Source organism: Podarcis tiliguerta, assembly GCF_965153285.1.
Source record: "Podarcis tiliguerta genome assembly, chromosome: Z".
Classification (NCBI taxonomy): domain Eukaryota; kingdom Metazoa; phylum Chordata; class Lepidosauria; order Squamata; family Lacertidae; genus Podarcis; species Podarcis tiliguerta.
Window position 1 is genome coordinate 18,070 of NC_139553.1, and position 10,675 is coordinate 28,744.

At 44.4% G+C, this 10,675-nt stretch overlaps 1 long non-coding RNA gene across 1 annotated transcript; it reads left to right on the forward strand.

Annotated features, from left to right (window-relative positions):
* Positions 1-3,567: 3,567 nt before the first annotated feature.
* On the forward strand, positions 3,568-8,532 carry LOC310669220. Its single transcript, XR_014507079.1, has 3 exons — positions 3,568-3,660; positions 5,060-5,199; positions 8,456-8,532. It is a non-coding gene; the product is annotated as an uncharacterized lncRNA (long non-coding RNA).
* The last annotated feature ends 2,143 nt before the right edge of the window (positions 8,533-10,675 follow it).

Here is a 10,675-nt window from a genome sequence, read left to right on the forward strand (position 1 = left end):
ATAATAATAATAAGTGGAGGAATTAGCTGGTTACAAAACCACCTTCATCTGAACAATACACTGTTCAGGTAGTTTTCAATACATTAAAGGCGGCCTGAGAGGGAAAGCAATGGAGATCTGCACTTTATTTTATATAAATAAATTAATAATTATTATCATCATCACAGCCAGTTCCTCTGTTGTTGCTGTAGCCAAGAGGAGCTTCCCCGCCCCAATTCGAATAAATAAAAATACTATAATGTTAAGGCTTAGGGGGGAAGAGGCCATGTCCCACTTGGGTGGGTGTAATTTATAATAATAATTTAGCATTTAATGCTAATAATAATGTATTACTCTTTCCCAGCCACCAACAGAATATTTTTTTAAAAATAATAAAACATCATACACTACAAACTTCCCTCACCCTTTTATAATAATAATAATAAAATTAATTATAATATATTACTCTTTCCCAGGCACCAACAGAGTATTTTAAAAAACGATAAAACTACAAACTTCCCTCACCTTTTTATAATAACAATTGATTTAAAAATTAATAATAATGTATTACTCTTTCCCAGGCACCAACAGAGTATTTAAAAAAGCGATAAAACGAAAAAAGTACAAACTTCCCTCACCTTTTTATAATAACAATTAATTTAAAAATTAATAATAATGTATTACTATTTCCGAACCACCCACAGAAAATTTAAAAAGCGATAAAACATAATATACTACAAATCTCGCCAACCCTTTCATAATAAGAACCATTATAATACTGCTAACAATTTAAAAATTGAAGATAATCCTCATTTCTTCCCCAACAGAATATTTAAAAATTCGACAGAACGTAATATATCACAAACTTCCCTAAGCCTTCTCTAATAATAATAATAATTTTAAAACCAATGCTTTACTATTATTTCCCGCCCGCTCCCAACCCAAGAGAGACTCAAAAACACGACCAAACTCACGCGCCTCCGTCGCAAAATGGCGAGAGAAGCGCTGAGGAGAACACGCGCCCAGGCCTGGCCCCACCCACACGCCGACCTGGGATTGGCCCAAAGGCCGACCTATCGCCGTCGAGTTTACTGCTGCTGCTCTGAGGAGAACACGCGCCCAGGCCTGGCCCCACCCACAAGCCGAGCTGGGATTGGCCCAAAGGCCGACCTATCGCCGTCGAGTTTACTGCTGCTGCGCTGAGGAGAACACGCGCCCGAGGCCTGGCCCCACCCGCAAGCCGAGCTGGGATTGGCCCAAAGGCCGACCTATCGCCGTCGAGTTTACTGCTGCTGCGCTGAGGAGAACACGCGCCCGAGGCCTGGCCCCACCCGCAAGCCGAGCTGGGATTGGCCCAAAGGCCGACCTATCGCCGTCGAGTTTACTGCTGCTGCGCTGAGGAGAACACGCGCCCGAGGCCTGGCCCCACCCGCAAGCCGAGCTGGGATTGGCCCAAAGGCCGACCTATCGCCGTCGAGTTTACTGCGACTGCGGGCGCGTGCATCGAGCGAGGGGATTCCTAGAGTGGCCATTTTGGATGAGGGGGGAAGAAAGTGCAGAAGACGCGCCCCCGCCGCCATGTTGGTTGAGGGCCGTCGGCCTCGATAGGTCGGCCTTTGGGCCAATCCCAGGCCGGGCTGTGGGCGGGGCCAGCCGCTTCCCGCTCTTTCTCCTGCCAGCTGTTTCTCATCTTCTTCTCCTCAGCTGGTTCCCACGCCCGGAGTTTTGGCGCGTTTTTCATCCAATAAAGGATTATTCGAAGTACTTTTTAAATCCTTATTATTTTTATGATTAGAAAAGGCTTAGGGAAGTTTGCAATACAGTATGTTTTGTCGCGTTTTTAATATTTTGTTGGGAGCAGCCCACAGTGGCTGCGGAAGGAGAATAAATTAGGATTATCCTTCATTTTTAAGTTCTTATCATTATAATTATAATGCTTATTCTGCAAAAAGGGTGAGGGAAGTTTGTAGTATATGATGTTTTCTCGTTTTTAAAAAATATTATGTTGGTGGCTGGGAAAGAGTAATAAATTATAATTATCATTAAATGTTAAATTATTATTATTATTATTAATCACACCCACCCAAGTGGGACACGGCCTCTTCCCCCCTGAGCCTTAACAGTATAGTATTTTTAATTATTTGAATTGGGGGGAGAAGCAACTCCAGAGGAACTGGCTATGATAATAATAATCATCATCATTTATTCTTTATAGAAAATAAAATGCAGATCTCCCTTGCTTTCCCCCTCAGGCCACCTTTAATGTCTTGGAAACTGTACCTGAACAGTGTATTATTCAGATGAAGCACTGCTTGGTTTTGTAACCAGCTAATTCCTCAAGATCCCAATTCCTCCACTTATTATTATTATTATTATTATGAAATGAACCCTTTAGGTTCCTTTGCAGATTCCTGCCTTCCAGCAGGTTGGACTGGATGACCCTTGGGGTCCCTTCCAGCTAAATGCACCATAATAATAATAATAATAATATATGATTCTGGGGAAAGGGCTTCAGAAAGAAGAAACGGGGGAAAGCACATTTCTTCCCCTTAGTCGTCTGCTGGCTCCATTCCCGCTTGATTTTTTCTTCCACTGCAATCTGGGCTGGATATATTATATGTTTGCCTTTTCCTTCTTGTGAAAATAATGGACATTATGGATCTTTCTTAGGTCTGAATTCCTGCTCTGAAAAGGATGAAGTTTTGCCTGACGAAGGGAGAAGAAGAGGGGCAGGAAAAGTCAGCTGCAGGAAGGAAGGTAGAAATATACATATAACACTTCAGAACATTTTTCAACCCCCCCAATCCTGATATATCACACCGACCCCCCTAACCACAGTACAGCACAGTAAAAAGACAGTAAAGTGTTTTTATTTCTTTGATTGGGGTAGGGCAGCACCTCCTGGCTTCCCACACGTTGGTGAGAATTGTGTTGAAAACTTCATTTCTTCGGATGAACCGTTGCTTTAACCAGGCACCATCTTTTTCGCTCCATAGGACGCACTTTTCCTCCCCTCAAAAGGAAGGGGAAATATCGGTGCATCTTCTGGAGCGAAGCCAGCAAGAGCCGGGAGGAGGGAGGGAAGGGGATCCAGGCAGCAGATTCCCTCCTCCCAGGTTCCCGTTGAAGCAGCAAAGCGGGAGGGGAGCCCCTTACACTCGTGTAAACAGATCCTCTCCCACTTTCCTGCTTCAAATCAGCTACAGTTGCGAGCGGAGGATCCATGGCTCCGCTTCCTTCCCTCCTCCGTGGTTGCTTTGAAACAGGGTGCAGGGGGGAAAGAGGGCAGGAAATAGATGCAGGAAGACACCACCACACTTTGACCACTGAAAGTCCACCTCAGCCTCCCAAGATTTCCTCTGAAACGGCCAGGTTAATCTCGATGGCCATAAGTGCTGGAAACTTGCATGGGCTGTTTATTTAAAGACGAAAACATGCGCACACGTGAAATAAATCCTCCCAGGTTCCTGGACACAACCCACGCTGGATATTCACACAGGTTCCATGGGTGGCATTGGCAGCTGCAGGAGCAGCATGGTGAAAGAGCAAGTCCTGCTAATAATGGACATTATTCATATTTCTTAGGTTTGAATTCCTGCTCTGAAAAGGAGGAGGAGGAGGAAGCTTCACCTGACAAAGGGAGAAGAAGAGGTGCAGGAAAAGTCAGCTGCAGGCAGGAAGGTAAAAGGGAAAAAATAGAAATAGAAATTGACATATAACCCTTAAGAACATTTTTAAACCACCCCAATCCTGATATATCACACCGACCCATCTAACCACAGTACAGTACAGTAAAATACAGTAAAGCGTTTTTATTTCTTTGATTGGGGTAGGGCAGCCCCTCCTGGCTTCCCACACGTTGGTGAGATTTGTGTGGAAAACTTCATTTCTTCAGATGAACCATTGCTTTAACCAGGTCCCATATTTTTCGCTCCACAGGACGCACTTTTCCTCCCCTCAAAAGGAAGGGGAAATATCTGTGCATCTTCTGGAGCGAAGCCAGCAAGAGCCGGGAGGAGGGAGGGAAGGGGATCCCGGCAGCGGATTCCCTCCTCCCAGGCTCCCTTGGAAGCAGCACAGCGGGAGGGGAGCCCCTTACACTCGTGTAGGCAGATCCTCTCCCACTTTCCTGCTTCAAGCGAGCGGAGGATCCATGGCTCCGCTTCCTTCCCTCCTCTGTGGGTGCAGGGGGGAAAGAGGGCAGGAAATAGATGCCGGGCAGGAAGACACAACCACACTTTGACCACGGGAAAGTCCACCTCAGCCTCCCAAGACGGCCAGGTTAATCTCGATGGCCATAAGTGCTGGAAACCTACATGGGCTGTTTATTTAAAGATGAAAACATGCGCACACGTGACATAAATCCTCCCAGGTTCCTGGACACAACCCACGCCTGATATTCACACAGGTTCCATGGGTGGCATTGGCAGCTGGAGGAGCAGCATGGTGAAAGAGCAAGTCCTGGTTTCAAGCTGAAGATCAGCTTTTTCGTGGTGGCCTCAAACAACCCTTTGGCTGCAAGGGGAATTCCCCCTCCCTTAATTCAGGATGCTTCAGTCTACAGATGCTGTGTCTGCCTGCCCTTTTCCCTGAGCTGAAAAAGGGTGATGGGAGGCGACACAGTCGTCTTCCAGATGTGCAAAGAACCACCCTCGCCACGCTAAACGGGACAGCAAGCCTCACACAGATCTGAAGCATAAATGGGAACCTAGGAAGCTGCCTTCTAAGGAGTCGGACCCACTACTCCATCTAGCTCAGTAATGTCAACACTGACTGGCAGCAATTTGCCAGAGTTTCAGGCCTGGAGAAGCCGGGGATTGAGCGTGTGGTGTTCTGCAGGCAAAGCCACTGAGGTTACAGATATTCCCTTTAAAAACAAACTAAGATTGTAGTCCCATCTGCCTCTGCTCCAACGTCAGTCGGAGCGAGGGCACACAATACCAGTTTCGGGCATCTAAAACTATGAAAATGGGCTTACAGATCTTGAGTTTCTGACACTGCTCAGCTGCATTCTCAATCAAATGTGGATGCCAAACAAATGAACTTTGTGGTTAACCCTGAAGCCTTTCTCTTTCTCTAGAATGCGTCTGATGGGCGTTTGCGCTGCCTCGCTTGGTTCTCTCGGCCTGATGCGTTTTGAGGCTTGCCTGGTCCTGGAGGATTGCAGTTGCTCTGGCCATTTCTCCAGATCATCTTCCCAACAGCCTGGAGAGATCTCCTGTAAGTCCCACTTCCTCTGGCAGTAGTAATGACCACACGACGGCACTGTTCATTATACGATCCAGGTCTATTCCAGTAATAGCCACACGAGGGCACTGTTTATTCTCCTATTGAGGTCTATTCCTGTAATAGCCACACGGGGTCACTGTTTGTTTTCCTATTGAGGTCTATTCCAGTAATAGCCACATGAGGGCACTGTTTATTTTCCTATTGAGGTCTATTCCTGTAATAGCCACACGAGGGCACTGTTTATTTTCCTATTGAGGTCTATTCCTGTAATAGCCACACGGGGTCACTGTTTGTTTTCCTATTGAGGTCTATTCCAGTATTGGCCACACGAGGACACTTTTTATTTTCCTATTGAGGTCTATTCCTGTAATAGCCACACGAGGGCACTGTTTATTTTCCTATTGAGGTCTATTCCTGTAATAGCCACACGGGGTCACTGTTTGTTTTCCTATTGAGGTCTATTCCAGTAATAGCCACATGAGGGCACTGTTTATTTTCCTATTGAGGTCTATTCCAGTAATAGCCACACGAGGGCACTGTTTATTCTCCTATTGAGGTCTATTCCTGTAATAGCCACACGGGGTCACTGTTTGTTTTCCTATTGAGGTCTATTCCAGTATTGGCCACACGAGGACACTTTTTATTTTCCTATTGAGGTCTATTCCTGTAATAGCCACACGAGGGCACTGTTTATTTTCCTATTGAGGTCTATTCCTGTAATAGCCACACGGGGTCACTGTTTGTTTTCCTATTGAGGTCTATTCCAGTAATAGCCACATGAGGGCACTGTTTATTTTCCTATTGAGGTCTATTCCAGTAATAGCCACACGACGGCACTGTTTATTTTCCTATTGAGGTCTATTCCTGTAATAGCCACACGACGGCACTGTTTATTTTCCTATTGAGGTCTATTCCAGTAATAGCCACACGACGGCACTGTTTATTTTCCTATTGAGGTCTATTCCAGTATTGGCCACACGAGGACACTTTTTATTTTCCTATTGAGGTCTATTCCTGTAATAGCCACACGAGGGCACTGTTTATTTTCCTATTGAGGTCTATTCCTGTAATAGCCACACGGGGTCACTGTTTGTTTTCCTATTGAGGTCTATTCCAGTAATAGCCACATGAGGGCACTGTTTATTTTCCTATTGAGGTCTATTCCAGTAATAGCCACACGACGGCACTGTTTATTTTCCTATTGAGGTCTATTCCTGTAATAGCCACACGACGGCACTGTTTATTTTCCTATTGAGGTCTATTCCAGTAATAGCCACACGACGGCACTGTTTATTTTCCTATTGAGGTCTATTCCTGTAATAGCCACACAAGGGCACTGTTTATTTTCCTATTGAGGTCTATTCCTGTAATAGCCACACAAGGGCACTGTTTATTTTCCTATTGAGGTCTATTCCTGTAATAGCCGCACGAGGGCACTGTTTATTTTCCTATTGAGGTCTATTCCAGTAATAGCCACACGACGGCACTGTTTATTTTCCTATTGAGGTCTATTCCTGTAATAGCCACACAAGGGCACTGTTTATTTTCCTATTGAGGTCTATTCCTGTAATAGCCGCACGAGGGCACTGTTTATTTTCCTATTGAGGTCTATTCCAGTAATAGCCACATGAGGGCACTGTTTATTTTCCTATTGAGGTCTATTCCAGTAATCGCCACACGACGGCACTGTTTATTTTCCTATTGAGGTCTATTCCAGTAATAGCCACACGGGGTCACTGTTTATTTTCCTATTGAGGTCTATTCCAGTAATAGCCACACGAGGGCACTCTTTATTTTCCTATTGAGGTCTATTCCAGTAATAGCCACACGAGGGCACTGTTTATTTTCCTATTGAAGTCTATTCCAGTAATAGCCACACGAGGGCACTGTTTATTTTCCTATTGAGGTCTATTCCAGTAATAGCCACACGAGGGCACTCTTTATTTTCCTATTAAGGTCTATTCCAGTAATAGCCACACGGGGTCACTGTTTATTTTCCTATTGAGGTCTATTCCAGTAATAGCCACATGAGGGCACTGTTTATTTTCCTATTGAGGTCTATTCCAGTAATAGCCACACGAGGGCACTGTTTATTTTCCTATTGAAGTCTATTCCAGTAATAGCCACACGAGGGCACTGTTTATTTTCCTATTGAGTTCTATTCCAGTAATGGCCACACGAGGGCACTGTTTATTTTCCTATTAAGGTCTATTCCAGTAATAGCCACACGAGGGCACTGTTTATTTTCCTATTGAGGTCTATTCCAGTAATAGCCACACGGGGTCACTGTTTATTTTCCTATTGAGGTCTATTCCAGTAATAGCCACACGAGGGCACTCTTTATTTTCCTATTGAGGTCTATTCCAGTAATAGCCACACGAGGGCACTGTTTATTTTCCTATTGAAGTCTATTCCAGTAATAGCCACACGAGGGCACTGTTTATTTTCCTATTGAGGTCTATTCCAGTAATAGCCACACGAGGGCACTGTTTATTTTCCTATTGAGGTCTATTCCAGTAATAGCCACACGAGGGCACTCTTTATTTTCCTTTTGAGGTCTATTCCAGTAATAGCCACACGAGGGCACTCTTTATTTTCCTATCCATGTCTGTTCCAGTAATAGCCACACGAGGGCACTGTTTATTTTCCTATCCATGTCTGTTCCAGTAATGGCCACAGCCTTAACCGTATTGTATTTTTATTTATTGGAATTGGGTCGGGGAAGCTCCCCTTGGCTACAGCAACACCAGAGTAACTGGCTGTGATGATAATAATAAAAATTAATTTATTATTTATATAAAAAAATTGCAGATCTCCATTGCTTTCCCCCTCAGGCCGCCCTTAATGTCTTGGAAACTGTACCTGAACAATGTATTGTGCAGATGAAGCACTGCTTTAAGCTGTTGTTTTGTAACCAGCTAATTCCTCAAGATCCCAATTCCTCCACTTTTTATTAAATGCAGTTTCCTTGTGGTTCCTTCGCAGATTCCTGCCTTGCGGTGGGTTGGACTGGATGACCCTTGGGGTCCCTTCCAGCTAGATGCCCCATTATATGATTCTTGGGAAAGGGCTTCAGAAAGAAGAAACAGGGGGGAAAGCACACTTCTTCCAGTTCGTCGTCTGCTGGCTCCTTTCCCACTTGATTCTTTCTTCCACTGCAATCTGGGCTGGACATATTCTAGGTCTGCTTTGACATGGACCTCTTTCCCTTCTTGTGAAAATAATGGACATTATTGATATTTCTTAGGTCTGAATTCCTGCTCTGAAAAGGAGGAGGAGGAGGAAGCTTTGCCTGACAAAGGGAGAAGAAGATGTGGAGGAAAAAGTCAGCTGCAGGCATAAAGGTAAAAGGGAAAAAATAGAAATAGGAATTACAACAACAATCTTTATTACAGTCCAGAGACCCAACAAATCATTACAAAGCAACACACAATTCATACAGCCTACCTCCAGGTTCAACAAGCATTTTCTTCAGAATATAGGGATCATTGGTTCTTGCAACCACCGATAAAAACTTTGCCACTGCTAATGTTCTAGCATTTCTCCAGTCTTCCAATAGGAACCTGACATAGTGAGCCTCTGATTTTCCCGGGAAAGGTACCAGCAAGGGTAGTATCAGTTCAGCCCCGGCCTGCTCATATTTTGCATAATACAACAAAATGTTTTATGGAATCGATGACTTGAGCACACGAGCAAAGTCTGTCCTGGTAGGGAACTCCTCTCAACCTACCATCCAACACTGCAGAGGGGAAGACATTTAGTCTGGCTTTGGGGAACAGCCTTCGATAATATGGCACTGTCAGGTCCCTATGTAAGATGTGAACTTCAAGACGTGCGCATGTTGTACTCCTACTGCCAGCGGACTACAGACTACGTGTGATCGAGATCGCAAGTCACTGTGTGCATTATCCCATAATCTTTATTTTAACATCTTTTGGGTGCCTTCATAACCTGAGTAATACAGTTGGGGGGGGTGACAGACCAATAGAGCTGGCTTTTTATGTGTGCCACACGAGGACAATCTTTATTTTCCTATTGAGGTCTATTCCAGTAATAGCCACACGAGGGCACTGTTTATTCTTCTATTGAGGTCTATTCCAGTAATGGCCACACGAGGACAATCTTTATTTTCCTATTGAGGTCTATTCCAGTAATGGCCACACGAGGGCACTCTTTGTTTTCCTATTGAGGTCTATTCCAGTAATAGCCACACGAGGGCACTGTTTATTTTCCTATTGAGGTCTATTCCAGTAATAGCCACACGAGGGCACTGTTTATTTTCCTATTGAGGTCTGTTCCAGTAATAGCCACACGAGGGCACTGTTTATTTTCCTATTGAGGTCTATTCCCATAATAGCCACACGAGGGCACTGTTTATTCTCTTATTGAGGTCTATTCCAATAATCGCCACATCAGGGCACTGGTTATTTTCCTATTGAGGTCTATTCCAGTAACAGCCACACGAGGGCACTGTTTATTTTCCTATTGAGGTCTATTCCAATAATAGCCACACGAGGGCACTGGTTATTTTCCTATTGAAGTCTATTCCAGTAATAGCCACACGAGGGCACTGTTTATTTTCCTATTGAGGTCTATTCCAGTATTGGCCACACGAGGGCACTGTTTATTTTCCTATTGAGGCCTATTCCAGTATTGGCCACACGAGGGCACTCTTTATTTTCCTATTGAGGTCTATTCCAGTAATAGCCACATGAGGGCACTCTTTATTTTCCTATTGAAGTCTATTCCAGTATTGGCCACACAAGGGCACTCTTTATTTTCCTATTGAAGTCTATTCCAGTATTGGCCACAGGGGGGCACTCTTTATTTTCCTATTGAAGCTTATTCCAGTAATAGCCACACGGGGGCACTGTTTATTTTCCTATTGAGGTCTATTCCAGTAATGGCCACACGGGGGCACTGTTTATTTTCCTATTGAGGTCTATTCCAGTATTGGCCACACGGGGGCACTGTTTATTTTCCTATTGAGGTCTATTCCAGTAATGGCCACACTCGGTCACTGTTTATTTTCCTATTGAAGTCTATTCCAGTAATGGCCACACGAGGGCACTGTTTATTTTCCTATTCAGGTCTATTCCAGTAATAGCCACACGAGGACACTGCTTACTTTCCTATTGAAGTCTATTCCAGTAATGGCCACACGAGGGCACTCTTTATTTTCCTATTGAGTTCTATTCCAGTAATAGCCACACGAGGGCACTGTTTATTTTCCTATTGAGTTCTATTCCAGTAATGGCCACACGAGGGCACTGTTTATTTTCCTATTAAGGTCTATTCCAGTAATGGCCACACGAGGGCACTCTTTATTTTCCTATTGAGGTCTATTCCAGTAATGGCCACACGAGGGCACTGTTTATTTTCCTATTGAGGTCTATTCCAGTAATAGCCACATGAGGGCACTCTTTATTTTGCTATTGAGGTCTATTCCAGTAATAGCCACACGAGG